The sequence below is a fragment of the Pleurodeles waltl genome, chromosome 1_2, assembly GCF_031143425.1.
Source record: "Pleurodeles waltl isolate 20211129_DDA chromosome 1_2, aPleWal1.hap1.20221129, whole genome shotgun sequence".
In the NCBI taxonomy this organism is placed as follows: domain Eukaryota; kingdom Metazoa; phylum Chordata; class Amphibia; order Caudata; family Salamandridae; genus Pleurodeles; species Pleurodeles waltl.
In genome coordinates this window covers 1,220,885,659-1,220,901,780 of record NC_090437.1, presented here as the reverse complement: position 1 = coordinate 1,220,901,780, position 16,122 = coordinate 1,220,885,659, and the positions used below count along the sequence as shown (strand labels likewise).

The following is a 16,122-nucleotide window of genomic DNA, read 5'->3' as shown; positions in this document are numbered from 1 at the left end:
TACAATGTTTCCTGGGGTTTGCAAATTTTTACCGGAGGTTCATAAATCATTTCTCCCAGACAGTGGCTCCAATCACTAAGCTACTAAGAAAGAAAGAAAAGTTTGTATGGTCCCCAGAAGCTGATCAAGCCTTCTCGACTTTGAAGGAAGCTTCTCCACTGCCCCAGTCTTGACTCATCCTGATGCGAATCAACCTTTCATAGTGGAAGCTGATGCTTCAGATGTAGCAATAGGAGCCGTCTTATCACAACGAAATAAAGACACTGCTCAACTTCATCCTGTAGCTTATATGTCTCGGAAGTTGAACGAAGCCGAACAGAACTATGTCATTGCTGAAAAAGAGCTTCTGGCGATTCGTGACGCCTTTAAAGAATGGAGACATCATTTGTTAGGTGCCAAATACACTGTTACAGTATATACTGATCATCGTAATCTTCAATTCATGAGTTCCGCCAGACTTTTGACCCCTCGGCAATTACGCTGGATGCTTTTTTTTGCCGAATTTGATTTTGTAGTAACCTTCCGGCCTGGTAAAGATAATCGCAAGGCTGACGCCTTGTCCCGTCAACAGTCTACCACGTTGCCTGCATTTCAAGCCTCCAGAGCTATCATTGCTCCTGACAAGCTTCTATGTATCATAAAAACTGAAGATTTCTTTGAAGAAATTCGCAACTCTTTCACTGTTGAAAAATGTCAAACATGGGCCCAAGCAGATCCCAAAAGGTCAATCAAGCAAGGTTTACCCTTTCATGACGCTCATTTGTTCGTACCCACTACCAAACTTCGCAAGATAGTGTTTCATTGGTTGCATGTTATACCTACGGCAGGTCACCCAGGTACTCCTAAAACTCTTGAACTGATCCAACGCTATTTTTGGTGGCCTACCCTAACAAAAGATGTAAAAGCAATGGTAAACAACTGTGAAGTTTGTGCTTGCATTAAAACAAGTCATTCAAAACCAAAAGGATTGTTACATCTACTTCCAACCCCAAGTCGTCCATGGGAGCACATTTCTTTAGACTTTATTACTGGTCTACCAGTGGTTCAACAGCATTCAGTAATTCTGGTGGTAGTAGATAGTCTCACGAAATATGGACATTTCATCGCCTGTAAAAAATTGCCCACTTCTAGTGAATTGGCAACTATTTTACTGAACAGAGTGGTTTGTTATCATGGACTGCCAAAGGTTATCCTCTCCGATCGGGGTCACAATTTTCCTCCAATTTCTGGAAGACATGGTGTAAAACACTCCAAGTGACATCTACACTATCTACTAGTCACCATCCTCAAACAGATGGTCAAACAGAGAGACTAAATCAGACTTTGAAACAATACCTACCTGCCTACCCTGAAAAGGCACTTCATTCTTGAACATCTATGCTCTGGTTAGCTGAGTTAGCTTACAATAACTCATTCCACACTTCTATTGGCGCTACACCCTTTTTTGGTTTATTTGGCTATCACAATTCCTCAAGAAAGTTCTCTTACTCCAGCTGTGTCAGAAAACATTCAGCATTTACATCAAACCCAGAAACTGATTCAACAGCATTTAGAAAAAGCCAAACAAAAATATAAAAGGCATTATGACATGAAACATTGTGAGGGACCGCAATATCAACCAGGTGACAAGGTGTGGCTTTCCACAAAACTTATAGACTTCAAGAAGAAGCACATGTTTAACCCTAAATTTATAGGTCCTTATACTGTCCTTCAGCAAATCAATCCGGTGACCTATAAACTACAATTGCCCAGATCCTTACGGATTCATCCAGTGTTCCACACTTCCCTCTTGAAAAAGGCAGTCCAAAAGGTCCACCCTCATCCAGCTCCTGTTCTAGTACAAGGGGAAGAAGAATACGAAGTCAAGAAAGTGTTGGATTCTAAACTGAGAGGGCGTAATCTATGGTACTTAATCTCATGGAAAGGTTATGGTCCTGAAAGTAATTCATGGGTTTCCGCATCTGATGTTCATGCTCCAGTACTTGTGAGACGCTTTCATCGTCTTAATCCAAGCAAACCAGGCCCTAGAGCGCGTCTGGGAGAGGGGAGTACTGTCAACACCAGAGCCATACGCGCTCTATTGGCGACAAAAATGCAAAAACCCAGCACCCTCAAAACAAAGTAATTTATGCATTGTGCTGATATGTTGTGGTTTAACCTTTTGCATTGCAGAGTTCAATCCTGAAAACTTATTGTTAATATGCTTACAAATACTGTTCCTTTGCAATGTATTGCTGCAGGTTTTCAGAGTGTGTTAGGGTGTGGCCCCTTTCCAGGGCATTCCAGAGACTTTCCCTGCAACATGCCTGGGCGTGGTTCTGGGCTGGGCCAAGACTCTATAAAAGAGAGTCAGCCCAACTCCCAGTGCTCACTATTCAGAGGTCCCGGTGCAGAGCAGCAGCTTCTTCTTGAGCTCCTGTCCCGGCGGCCTATTTGGATCTTCCAGTCTTCTGCCCTAATCCTTCATTGGTGATCATTGTTCCAGGCGGTAAGATGGTGGTTGGACTGTCCCGACACCGTTATTTAGAATTTTCATATTCTTGGTTTAAATTCTTAAATGAGTAACAGATTACTTGCGCGCTACCATTTCTTGACATTTATATGGTAGTTTACAAATAGGCAAGACGCGCAATTTATTTCATAAAGGTTTGACTTTGTTATTCATTGTGCGCTACCATTTCTTGACATTTACATGGTGGCTTAAGAATCGGCAAGACGCGCGATTCGTTTTATGGTGTTTAAACATTGTTGTCCATTGCGCGCTACTATTTCTTGACATTTACATGATGTTTTACGAATTGGCAAGACGCACAACTCGTTTCATGAGCATTTAACTTTGTTGTTCATTGCGCCCTACCATTTCTTGACATTTTACATGGTGGCTTAAGAATCGGCAAAAGAAGCGCGATTCGTTTCATTGTACTCTGATCTTGTTATTTATTGTGAGCTGTTATTCCTTGACATTTACATTGTGTTTTACGAATCGGCAAGACGCGCGATTCGATTAATGATGATTTTACTTTGATATTCATTGCGTGCTACCATTTCTTGGTATTTTACATAGTAACACTCGAATTGGCAAGACGCACGATTCTCTCCTCGAGTTTAATTCATGTTGTTTATTGTATGCTACTATTCTAAGATATTTCTTATGTAATATTCGAGTTGACAAGTTATGTGATTTGTTTCCTAAATCCATATTGTGTTATTCATGGTGCACAATCCTTTTATGGTGTTTACTATATATATATATATATATATATATATATATATATATATATATATATATATATATATATATATCTGCAATATGAGCAATTTGTGTTGAAACATTTTAAGAGTACACAGAAGGCCAGAGTTTCTAGATGCAATATTGTATGGTCCTAGTATACATTCTCAAAACAGGATTTATATGACTGGTTTAAAATTTAGTCAGAATGTTTTTTCTGTTTCTCATGTAAAGGAAAGTACTTGAATAAGAAAGTTGTCATTTAATTCATCTTGATTCCCCTACAGGTATCCGGCCATCTTGAAACTTAGTCACTTTAAACTTAACTCTTAGATTGATTATGTTTTCAGAGTGACTAGGCTTGGAATCATAGTCTAGTATTAATTTCAGGAGATATAATTTTCATATTGTGCGTTCTAACCTTTTTCTTACTACAGGTCTCCTTCCCAGCTGTTCCCTTCCTAATCCCCTCTTCCCCTCTTGGACTCTCTCAGTCTCTGTGATTTATCTATCAGAGTCTTGGAGCTGTTCAGTGGTGGACGCGTTGGGAACGTGCACAGACCCGAGGATCTGGTGACTCTGACAGACTCTTTCTCTCTAGCACTGGGTAAGGGCCACTCCATCTGTCCTGAAGTGCCCTGGGAGCCACAGGCTCCAGAACCCAGACTTTCTGCCCTGGCTGAAACTCAACCATAGCAGCCTTTTGGTCATACCACATCTTCTGGAGTTGTTGGCTGGCCTCAAGGTTTTTACTTGCCTTTTCCATGTACTCTGCCATCCTGGAACGTAGGCCTAGTACATAGTCCACCACATCTTGTTTAGGCTCATGAAGAGGTCTCTCCCAGCCTTCTTTTACAAGAGCTAGTGGTCCCCTGACGGGATGGCCAAACAGAAGTTCAAAGGGGGAAAACCCTACTCCCTTCTGAGGCACCTCTCTGTAGGCGAAAAGCAGACATGGCAAGAGGACATCCCATCTCCTTTTGAGCTTTTCAGGGAGCCCCATGATCATGCCCTTCAATGTCTTGTTAAATCTTTCTACAAGACCATTGGTTTGTGGATGGTATGGTGTGGTGAATTTGTAAGTCACCCCACACTCATTCCACATGTGTTTCAGGTATGCTCACATGAAGTTGGTACCTCTGTCAGACACCACCTCCTTAGGAAACCCCACTCTGGTAAAGATACCTATGAGTGCTTTAGCTACTGCAGGGGCAGTAGTGGACCTAAGGGGAATTGCTTCATGGTACCTAGTGGCATGATCCACTACCACTAGGATATACTGGTTCCCTGAGGCTGTGGGAGGTTCAAGTGGACCCACTATGTCCACACCCACTCTTTCAAAGGGGGCCCCCACCACTGAAAGTGGAATGAGGGGGGCCTTTGGGTGTCCACCTGTCTTACCACTGGCTTGACAGGTGGCACAGGAGACACAAAACTCCTTTACTTTCTGGGACATGTTGGGCCAATAGAAATGGTTGACTAACCTCTCCCAAGTCTTGGTTTGTCCCAAATGCCCAGCAAGTGGAATATCATGAGCTAAGGTCAGAATTAACTTCCTAAACTCCTGAGGCACTACCACTCTCCTAGAGGCATCAGGTTTGGGATCTCTTGCCTCAGTGTAGAGGAGTCCATCTTCCCAATAGACTCTATATGTTCCAGTGATTTTTCCTTTGGTCTCTTCAGCAGCTTGCTGCCTAAGGCCTTCAAGAGAGGGACATGTTTCTTGCCCCTTACACAACTGTTCCCTTGTGGGTCCCCTGGGCCTAAGAGTTCAACCTGATAAGGTTCCAACTCCATGGGCTCAGTTCCCTCAGAGGGCAGAACTTCTTCCTGGGAAGAGAGGTTCCCTTTCTTTTGTTGTGTTGAAGATGGTTCCCCAGTCTTCTTTCCTTTCCTCTTGGAGGGTTGGGCCATTATTCCAGGCTCCAACACCACTTTTTCACCCTGAGCCTTGCACTGTGCCCTTGTCTTGACACACACCAGTTCAGGGATACCCAGCATGGCTGCATGGGTTTTGAGTTCTACCTCAGCCCATGCTGAGGACTCCAGGTCATTTCCAAGCAAACAGTCTACAGGGATATTTCAGGAGACCACTACCTGTTTCAGGCCATTGACCCCTCCCCACTCTAAAGTTACCATAGCCATGGGATGTACTTTAGTCTGGTTGTCAGCGTTGGTGACTGGATAAGTTTGTCCAGCCAGGTATTGACCTGGGGAAACCAGTTTCTTTGTCACCATGGTGACACTGGCACCTGTATCCCTCAGGCCTTCTACACTAGTCCCATTAATTAAGAGTTGCTGTCTGTATTTTTGCATATTAGGGGGCCTGCAGCCAGTGTGGCTAAGTCCACCCCACCCTCAGAAACTAATGTAGCTTCAGTGTAAACCCTGATTTGCTCTGGGCACACTGTTGATCCCACCTGGAGACTGGCTGTTCCAGTGCTAACTGGAGTAGAGTTTGAAGTGGAACCTTTCTTGGGACAGGCCTTGTCACCAGTTTGGTGTCCCTGCTGATTACAGCTACGACAAAAGGCCTTTTTGGGATCAAAGTTTTTACCCTTGAACCCAAAATTGGATTGTGAAGAGGCTTTGGACCCTCCCTCCTGAGCAGGTTTTTGGGGTCCTGTAGAAGACTCTTTACTTTTACCCTTGGATGTCTCAACACTCTTCCCCTGGGGAGTCTTTGTGACCCCTTTCTTTTGGTCACTTCCTGTGGAAGTCTTGGTCACCCTAGTCTTGACCCAATGGTCCGCCTTCTTTCCCAATTCTTGGGGAGAAATTGGTCCTAGGTCTACCAGATGCTGATGCAGTTTATCATTGAAACAATTACTTAAAAAGTGTTCTTTCATAAACAGATTGTACAGCCCATCATAATAATTTACACCACTGCCATTAATCCAACCATCCAGTGTTTTGACTGAGAAGTCAACAAAATCAACCCAGGTCTGGCTCGAGGATTTTTGAGCCCCCCCTGAACCTAATCCTGTACTCCTCAGTTGAGAATCCAAAGCCCTCAATCAGTGTAGCCTTCATGAGGTCATAGGATTCTGCATCTTTTCCAGAGAGTGTGAGGAGTCTATCCCTACACTTTCCAGTGAACATTTCCCAAAGAAGAGCACCCCAGGGAGATTTGTTTACTTTTCTGGTTGCACAAGTCCTCTCAAAAGCTGTGAACCATTTGGTGATGTCATCACCATCTTCATATTTAGTTACGATCCCTTTAGGGATTTTTAGCATGTCAGGAGAATCTCTGACCATATTTATATTGCTGCCACCATTGATGGGACCTAAGCCCATCTCTTGTCTTTCCTTTTCTATGGCTAGGATCTGTCTTTCCAAAGCTAATCTTTTGGCCAACCTGGCTAGCAGGAGGTCATCTTCATTTACGCTGTCCTCAATGCTTCCAGAGTTGCTGGATTTTCCTGTGAGAGAAGCAGCATCTCTGACTATCACATGTGGAGTCAGGGTTGGAGAAACCCTGATCTCCCTATCAAGGACTGGAGGTGGGAGTTCCTCCAACTCACTAGTGTCCCCCTCTGTGAGGCCATCATCAGAGGGGTTGTTTTTAGCAAACTCTGCCAAAAGCTCCTGGAGCTGTACTTTGGTAGGGTTTGAACCAGTTTTTATCTTTTTGATTTTACAGAGAGACCTTAACTCTGACATCCTAAGATGCAGATAAGGGGTGAGTTTGAGTTCCATCACTATCTCTTCTGTAGTAGACATTTTGTTTCTAAAAGTTGGAATACTTTTTAAGAATCTAAAACTTTCTCTAGAATTTAATTCAAACTTTTACAAAACTTTTAAACTCTAAAAGAAATGCTAACAGGGACTAACACAAGGCCCTAGCAGGACTTTTAAAAATTTAGAAAAATAGCTCAAATTTCTAAAATCAGTTTCTAATGACAATTTTTTTAATTTAGTTGTGTGATCAGGTATCGGCTGAGTAGTCCAGCAAATGCAAAGTCTTGTATCCCACCGCTGCCACCAATGTAGGAAGTTGGCTCTGTATGCACTATTTCAAAGTAAGAAATAGCATGCAGAGTCCAAGGGTTCCCCTTAGAGGTAAGATAGTGGCAAAAAGAGATAATTCTAATGCTCTATTTTGTGGTAGTGTGGTCGAGCAGTAGGCTTATCAGAGGGTAGTGTTAAGCATTTGTTGTACACACACAGACAATAAATGAGGAACACACACTCAAAGACAATTCCAGGCCAATGGGTTTTTATATAGAAAAATATATTTTCTTAGTTTATTTTAAGAACCACAGGTTCAAGATTACAAGTAATACTTCAAATGAAAGGTATTTCACTCATGTATCTTAGGAACTCTGAATCATCACAATTGCATGTACAGTTTTGGCAAAAATGGCAATAAGCTATTTTAAAATTGGACAGTGCAAAATTCAACAGTTCCTGGGGGAGGTAAGTATTTGTTAGTTTTTCAGGTAAGTAAAGCACTTACAGGGTTCAAAGTTGGGTCCAAGGTAGCCCACTGATGGGGGTTCAGGGCAACCCCAAAGTTACCACACCAGCAGCTCAGGGCCGGTAAGGTGCAGAGGTCAAAGTGGTGCCCAAAATGCATAGGTTTCAATGGAGAAGGGGGTGCCTCGGTTCCAGTCTGCCAGCAGGTAAGTACCCGCGACTTCGGAGGGCAGACCAAGGGGGTTTTGTAGGGCACCGGGGGGGACACAAGTCAGCACAAAAAGTACACCCTCAGCGGCACAGGGGTGGCCGGGTGCAGAGTGCAAACAGGCGTCAGGTTTGCAATAGGTTTCAATGGGAAACCCAAGGGTCTCTTCAGCGATGCAGGCAGGCAAGGGGGGGCTCCTCGGGGTAGCCACCACCTGGGCAAGGGAGAGGGCAACCTGGGGGTCGCTCCTGCACTGGAGGTCGGATCCTTCAGGTCCTGGGGGCTGCGGGTGCAGTGTGTTTCCCAGGCGTCTGGTTCTTTGAAGCAGGCAGTCGCGGTCAGGGGGAGCCTCGGGATTCCCTCTGCAGGTGTCGCTGGGGGGGACAGGTCAACTCTGGCTACTCACAGGGTCGCAGTCGCCGGGGAGTCCTCCCTGTAGTATTGGTTCTCCGCAGGTCGAGCCGGGGGCGTCGGGTGCAGAGTGGAAAGTCTCACGCTTCCAGCAGAAAACGTGTGGTCTTTAAAAGTTGCTTCTTTGTTGCAAAGTTGCAGTCTTTGTGGAACAGGGCCGCTGTCCTCGGGAGTTCTTGGTCCTTTTAGATGCAGGGTAGTCCTCTGAGGCTTCAGAGGTCGCTGGACCCTGGGGGACGCGTCGCTGTTGCAGTTTTTCTCGAAGTGGTGAGGCAGGCCGGTAGGGCTGGAGCCAAAGCAGTTGGTGTCTCCGTCTTCTCTGCAGGGCTTCTGGTCAGCAGTCCTTCTTCGTCTTCAGGTTGCAGGAATCTATCTTGCTTGGTTCTGGGGGCCCCTAAATACTCAATTTAGGGGTGTGATTAGGTCTTGGGGGTTAGTAGCCAATGGCTACTAGCCCTGAGGGTGGCTACACCCTCTTTGTGCCTCCTCCCTGAGGGGAGGGGGGCACATCCCTAATCCTATTGGGGGAATCCTCCATTTTCAAGATGGAGGATTTCTAAAAGTCAGAGTCACCTCAGCTCAGGACACCGTAGGGGTTGTCCTGACTGGCCAGTGACTCCTCCTTGTTTTTCTCATTATCTCCACCGGCCTTGCCGCCAAAAGTGGGGCCGTAGCCGGAGGGGGCGGGCATCTCCACTAGCTGGGATGCCTTGTGGAGCTGTAACAAAGGGGGTGAGCCTTTGAGGCTCACCGCCAGGTGTTACCGTTCCTGCAGGGGGAGGTGCGAAGCACCTCCACCCAGTACAGGCTTTGTTCCTGGCCACAGAGTGACAAAGGCACTCTCCCCATGTGGCCAGCAACATGTCTGGTGTGTGGCAGGCTGGTAAAACTAGTCAGCCCACACTGGAAGTCGGGTATGTTTTCAGGGGGCATCTATAAGATGCCCTCTGGGTGTATTTCACAATAAAATGTACACTGGCATCAGTGTGCATTTATTGTGCTGAGAAGTTTAATACCAAACTTCCCAGTTTTCAGTGTAGCCATTGTGGTGCTGTGGAGTTCGTGTTTGACAGACTCCCAGACCGTATACTCTTATGGCTACCCTGCACTTACAATGTCTAAGGTTTTGCTTAGACACTGTAGGGGCATAGTGCTCATGCACCTATGCCCTCACCTATGGTATAGTGCACCCTGCCTTAGGGCTTTAAGGCCTGCTAGAGGGGTGACTTATCTATGCCATGGGCAGTGTGAGGTTGGCATGGCACCCTGAGGGGAATGCCATGTCGACTTAGTCATTTTCTCCCCACCAGCACACACAAAATGTACTGTTTTTTAAAAATGGTTTGGGATTTTTCTTGTGTTGAGTTTTCACTTTTTCACTACTTGTGTGGTGCACAAATACTTTACACATTGCCTCTAAGTTAAGCCTGACTGCTTTTTGTGCCAAGCTACCCAGGGTTAAGCATGGATTCATTTAGTGATGTTTTGTGGTTCATCCTGCAAGGGACTGAGGCTATTGCTTGACCAGAACTTGCAACCCAGTCAACCAACAGCCTAATTTCTCACAGACAGGAAGTATATAGACGTAGTGGTATGTTACGATATAACTACTGAATTCAACAGCTGTTGTAGTCTGTCTCATGAGCAAGTGGTTAAAAATGTTTGGTGTGTGTTAGGTGACCAGAGCAACACAAATTATTAGAGATAATGCAGAATCCCAATCATTTCAACCATGGGTTGTGTGTGATGGGTGAAGATACTGACAAAACTATCCTGAGGCATTTAACAGGTGGGCTTGTTGAAGGGTTTTACACATGGGATCATTCTACAGGAGAGAGCTAAGCTCACAGTTACATAGGGTGAAGAAAGTGACATTGTCCATGAGGACAAATCTGAAGGAGAAATGAGACAATCTGTGTGAAAGTGGTAATAGTTAGACAAATGGGACATCAGGAATGCTGCCTGGCCCCTGTGGTGTTGGCCAAGGAGACTGAGCCGGCTAAAGGACATGTACTGATCTTAGACAACTCAACCAGAACATGTGGATAGATTCTCACCCATTACCCAATATTAACAAAATGCTGAATATACTCAAAGAAGCATCTGTTTTTTCCACTCTTGACCTCTTCCCCATCGTATATCTCAAGAGAATGCACTACTCAATAAAGGCTATGAATACTGTGGTAAAAGAACATTGTGGACGAAATATCGAAGACCAAAATATCGAAGGTAAATGTACAGAAAATATATACTTAACTTTCAGTATTTTGGATCAATATCTTGTCCTCAAAATTTGTCTACCTCATTATTCTGGCTTCGATACTCAGAGTGCATACCATTTCCAGAAAGCCCTGATAAAGAGATCGAAGCTGCTAAACTCATTCATTACTCCTGAGGGAGCATACAAATTTTGCTTATTGCCTTTAGAATCACATCTGCGTCCGTGGTATTTCAAAGGGTAATGCACAAATTCTTCGGCAATCACAAATGTTACATCCTTTCAGGGTGACATTCTGGTATATAGGAGTGACTTGCTACAGAATGATGGTGTTAGAACATGTGTTGAACGTGCTGAGTTACAGCGAACTTACCATGAAAAGTGAGACGTATAAAACTGGCACGAAAGGTGTTACCTATTTAGCTAACAACACATTTCCACCCAGCAATGCTGCAACCCCAAAAGAGTTTGATAAAGGCAATCAAGGATACTCCAATATCTGCTAACAAAGAGCAACTCTGTTCATTTCTAGAATTGGCAGATTATTATGCTAAACATACAATGAATTTTGCTGAGAAAACGAACAAGATATATAAATCGCTCAACAAGGAAATCAGATTTGGGTGGTGATAAGAATGCGAGGATGACTTTGTCAAGTTAAAGATATCGCCTCCGTTTGAAACCGTTTCACACCAAGTTGGATGTGGTTGGAGTGACAGATGTAAGCAATTGCTGTCCTTGGGCAGGGGAAAGATGAAAGGGAAGCTGTGATGTCATTGCTTCATGTTTCTTAAATCAGCCAAATAGATCTATTCTGTAATAGAGGCCGAAGCACTGGCTTGCTACTGGGGTGACAGTCACTTCTGACATTATGTACGGGGAAACGAGCTCAGAGTTACAACTGACCACAAGCTGTTAGTGGACCTATTTAAAATAACAGGAGCAAAAAGGTGACTCCTCACATAGCCAAGTGGTTATACAGGCTGTAAAAATGTGTGTTTCGAGTGGAAAGTGCTACTTGCAGAAAGAACAAGATGGTAGACTGTCTATCATGACTGCCTCTAAAGAATCAGGAATATGAGGATGGTGATGAGGGATGAATGGTAGTCAATGTAGTAGAGGTAGAGTAGAGTAACGTTGCTTGAGGCAGGCAGAGTTGGTTAAGAAAACACAGCTGGATGAAACTCCCTCTTGAGAATCTGTTACATTGCTGGCCGCTTCCCTCTGGTCCCACTATATACCTGCAGGTTAACAGTGCTGCCAGCAGGCCAGCGCACAAGCCTAAGGGCATCCTTCACAGCGGCTGGCCCACGGGTGTGGTCCCTGGTGGGACTCTCCTTGGGGTCCATGATGGTGGACACCATAGTCTTCCTCCTCTTTCACAGAATTCTTGGGAAGGATGTCTTCCCCAAAACACTATGGAAAACATTCCTTGAATTCCTTGGGTCTCTTCTCAATCCAAGATGGAGGCAGTATTTTTCTGATGCAACTTCAGGAGGTACATAAGGGGTGGGTTTCTCATTTTTTTTATTTGCGCTAAAACACTGGCTGGTGTGCTTCCTCACTCCACTTGTTTCCTCACTCATGATTGTTCCTATATTTCTGCTGGTTCCTTGTTCCTGACTGGTCCCTTTTCCTCTGTTGGTGTCTTCCTCTGTGCCTGTGTCCCTGCGTCCAGTACATGTTTGCTTGTCTTAGCCCTACCTTCTACAGAGGTTTTTTTTTTTTACTTTCAGTGTTTTTTCCTTTTGGGGCTCCTTTTGGAAGGCACTATCTGTTCAGGAGCTAAATGTGTCCGAGGCATTGTGACTTATAGAAAGGGTCCCCTTTATGTCTGGCAGATTAAAATAGTTAAGTATTGGACTATAAGATCATCATGCTATCCTAGGTCTATGATCAGAAGTTTCTTATCTGTGAGGTCTAACAGAATCAGGAATATGAGGAACAAATGGCAGCCAGTGTAGTGGACTTAGAGTAGAGTAATGTTATGTTACACAGAGAGAGTGGGTTAAAGAAGACACAACTGAATACAACTTTAAGGAAGCTTGGTGAATATGTGGTAACTAAATGACCAAGTAAGAAGAAAAACCTCATCCATCAACCATGGCATAGTAAGAAAAAACACCTCAGCCTCAACCATAATCGGATGGCCCACATGTGTTGTGTATTTAATTATTGGCGCATGTGGTTGGAGCATGGGTGGCAGGCAGAAGCCACATGCAAGTCAATTGTCGTGCATCCTATATATGGCTTAGTTTGATGGAATAGTGTACCTGGTGGAGTGGACTGGAATAGCAAATTCAGTGGTCAACTTGCATTTTGTTATAATGGTCTAAGTGAGCAGGTTGAACAATGGCAGTATGCTAGGTAGGTTAATAAATTGTATAATTTTGATATGCCCAATTATTGTTTAGAGAATTTTAACTTAATGCGCAAACTATGCTTTGTTCTTGGTGCCAAGTTTAGTATGTCTGGTTTGTAGCACTTAGTGGCTTGTCTACTGTAGTTAGTTTGTCAGCAAAAGTCATCCACATTTGAGCTGTTAATTCCTTTAGGCAGGGAACTCAAGTTGCAGACTTAAGAACTGATCAGTTTTATTTGTAAAATCTCGTTTTGCACTCAAATATATTCATGATAGACCTGCTAAGATTAGGCTGGAGGTCTTAAGAGCTTATGCCTTCTTGTGATGTCACTTCCTGTGAGGTTATGGGCAGTGATGCCGCTTCCTGCGATGTCACACGTGATGTTGTGCACCGTGAGGTCACATGCATACTGCCTAACTTGGTTAGTCCCTCCACTTATTTTTTTAGGACTAGTGCCTTGAACGTTACACACTTGCACCATGCACTGTTCCTCTTGAATCCTGCATTTTTTCCAACCACAAGCATGTGCACTCCCTCACACAAACTACTTTCTTTATCTCTAAAGCAATGCACAACTATTGATCAATGCCCTGCATTTGCCCGTTAATTAATCAATGCTCCACTCGCCTATCCATTCATCCAACCATTGACTCATTCTCAAGCGCACCCATTCACACAACCACACACGCAAACTCGCCAATGGAGCTGCCAGTATTTGTTTTAAGTAGAGCCAAAAACTCTCAAAGATGCGAAAAGTGTTACATATATTTTACAGAATAAGGGCTTTGGACAACCCAACATCCGGTTACGTGCAGTCTGCCAAGATCTGCAAACGAATGCCCTGAAATCTCCAAAAGCTTAACCTTCATGTTGTTCCCCGTCTAAAACAGTGGATAGAATTAAAAACGTTTTCTTGATATATATTTAATCCTAATACATTAAGTACAAAATTGCAATTGTTATTGTTTTGAGAAGAATTAACTTTCAAAGTGCATAAATCAATTTAAAAATAAACTATTTTTGAAAACATTCCCAAAAAATAACTTGCGTTACTCCCTTCAATTTGATATTCTTAAATCTGTCGTACTTAATGCAATATTGGAATACGTTTGTAAACTGTGCGCGCGTGGTCAATAAAATATAGCGAGCGCTGATGTTTTCAACGAAAGCACCAAAAAACATGCGGCTGACTGGGGTGCCTCGCGAGTAAGGTACCATGGGTAATGCTAGCGAGCAAGCGGTGAGGGGAGCGAGCAAGGGAACTGGCGGGGAGGGCGGGTGGGCGCGGACATTATCTGCCGTCATATTGTGTGCGTGCATGGTTTATGACATGCCTAGAGACAGGCTATAAGCCATGTTGGACACGCGGGGCTTGCACATGACAGAGAAACAAGACGTGCCGCTGGCGGCACGCCCTCTGCCTCGGGGTCCCGCCCGCCCTCCTCCCGGGCACTACACCCCTGCCGCCTCCTTCAGATTGAAAGATAATATGCATGGATACGTTGCAGTGTTGGCGAGAGCTGCAGAAAACAGGTTGTTGTCAGTAGGCTGGTCCAGGCATCTCGTTCCTGGGCAGTCGTCGGCGTCACGCAGGGGGAAATGTCAAGGTGCACTTCTGCCCATCGCGACAGCCCCCGCGCTCACCCCCACGCACAATGTCCAGACGAAGCTGAAAGTGCATCTTCTTGACAGCACTAATTGCATGTATTCCTGCTACTGCCGTTAATGACCCTGCTTCCATGTTTGCATAGCACCTCGTCCAGCTGCACTGACATTCCACTTTGCACAATACAAATATATATATTTTTTATGTGAAGGGCGGAAAGCGTATCAGTGAGTAACTGGAGATTGGCAGCTAGTTAGTTGTAACACCTAAGCCCCTCTCCCAACCACCCCACCCCCGTAGCTATGGAACCTCGGCTTTCAAACAACACTCCCCCATGCAGCATGGTCTCTTCTGTCATGTTTACAAAAAATTAGTTTGCAATCATAAGAAAAGCATAAGCAAAAAATAACACGCGGAGCTCGGTACGCAGCTGTTCCAAACGCAGCCCTTGCAAATGTACGGTGAGTAAAGTCTGCACATCTGCAGCGCTCGGCTGCGTGTAAACATTCTTACACACGTTTGGTTGCTAACTCCTAAAACAACAAATGTCACCCTGTCCCCGCGCCCAGCCCAGAAATCGAGCAAAACCGAAGCGCACCCCCCGTGCAACATCCACGGCCATGAGAACATGAATAAACAAAAACATGGCGAAAGTGGCCTGGGGCTCTGGCACTGACAGATCATTCTTCCGGAGCGAACATCAAGGCTTTTGTTACAAGCAAAGCGGTCATTTGCATCGGAGAACCGGCAGGGCTCCCGCTGCTCCAGCAGCCTAAACGTGCACGCACACAGCTGCAGCCCGCCCTCCCCGCCGCCCGCGGGCACCCCCCGCACGGCCCCGGGAGCGACACCCGGGGCCTCCCGCCCCCACACCCCTGCGCCCAGCCGATGTTTAGGTAGGAAAAGAAGCGACAAACCTCGGAGGCGCTGCTGCCCCAGCCGGAGTTCCCTCTCCCTCGCCTCCCCTCCGCTCTCCTCTCTCTGACAAGATCAGCCGGGGATTAGCAAGTCCATGCTTCCCTCAGCGCCTCCGATGACTCCTGGGGGCTCCCCGGACACCCGGCGACCCCAATCCTATCAAACTTTTGGGAAAGTTAAAAGGATATGTGGGTAAATATATGTATATTGTGCCGGAGGAAGGGAAACGCAGGACAAGACGCGACGCACACGCCGCACAGGAAATGTATCTTGAATTCTCCGAGACACACACATCAGGGGCTTTACGGACAACCTGGACCTGCTGCAAGCCTGTGCGCTAGCCAATATATTAGCAATATGCTTGCATTATCCAGGCTGCTTCATTCACTTAGTGTGACCCCGAGTAAATACTCATTCGAATCACTCTCAAAGGAACGAAATGATTAAACAACTATCTGGACAGCCAACGATTAAAAAATACATTTAGCAGTGATTAAGCTACAAGGTCTCCCAAATAAACTAGGTTATTTGTTTTACTAAACAGGGACGATGTTCAGGTTTCTTTTTTTTTTTTAAGAAATGGGAAACAGAGAGACACACGCTAATAAATACTATACACATTTCCACTCGAGATCTGTTGATTGAAATGTGACAGGGTTTGCGCGGGTTTCTCTTTCAGACACAAGTACCACGAAGCACACCACTGCATGTCGAATTCGGATAGACCGACGCCAGTCAATATTTGGACAT

At 45.0% G+C, this 16,122-nt stretch overlaps 1 protein-coding gene across 2 annotated transcripts in view; it reads right to left on the bottom strand.

Annotated features, from left to right (window-relative positions):
* CTBP1 (C-terminal binding protein 1) overlaps window positions 1-15,634 on the bottom strand; it is a 1,451,962-nt gene extending 1,436,328 nt beyond the window's left edge. The window contains exon 1 of one of the 2 annotated variants that reach the window (XM_069204084.1): window positions 15,372-15,634. The gene's annotated coding sequence lies outside the window, so the exon portion shown is untranslated. The remainder of the gene's footprint in view (window positions 1-15,371) is intronic. The other variant, XM_069204092.1, reaches the window with a different exon arrangement.
* Between the last annotated feature and the right edge of the window lie 488 nt (window positions 15,635-16,122).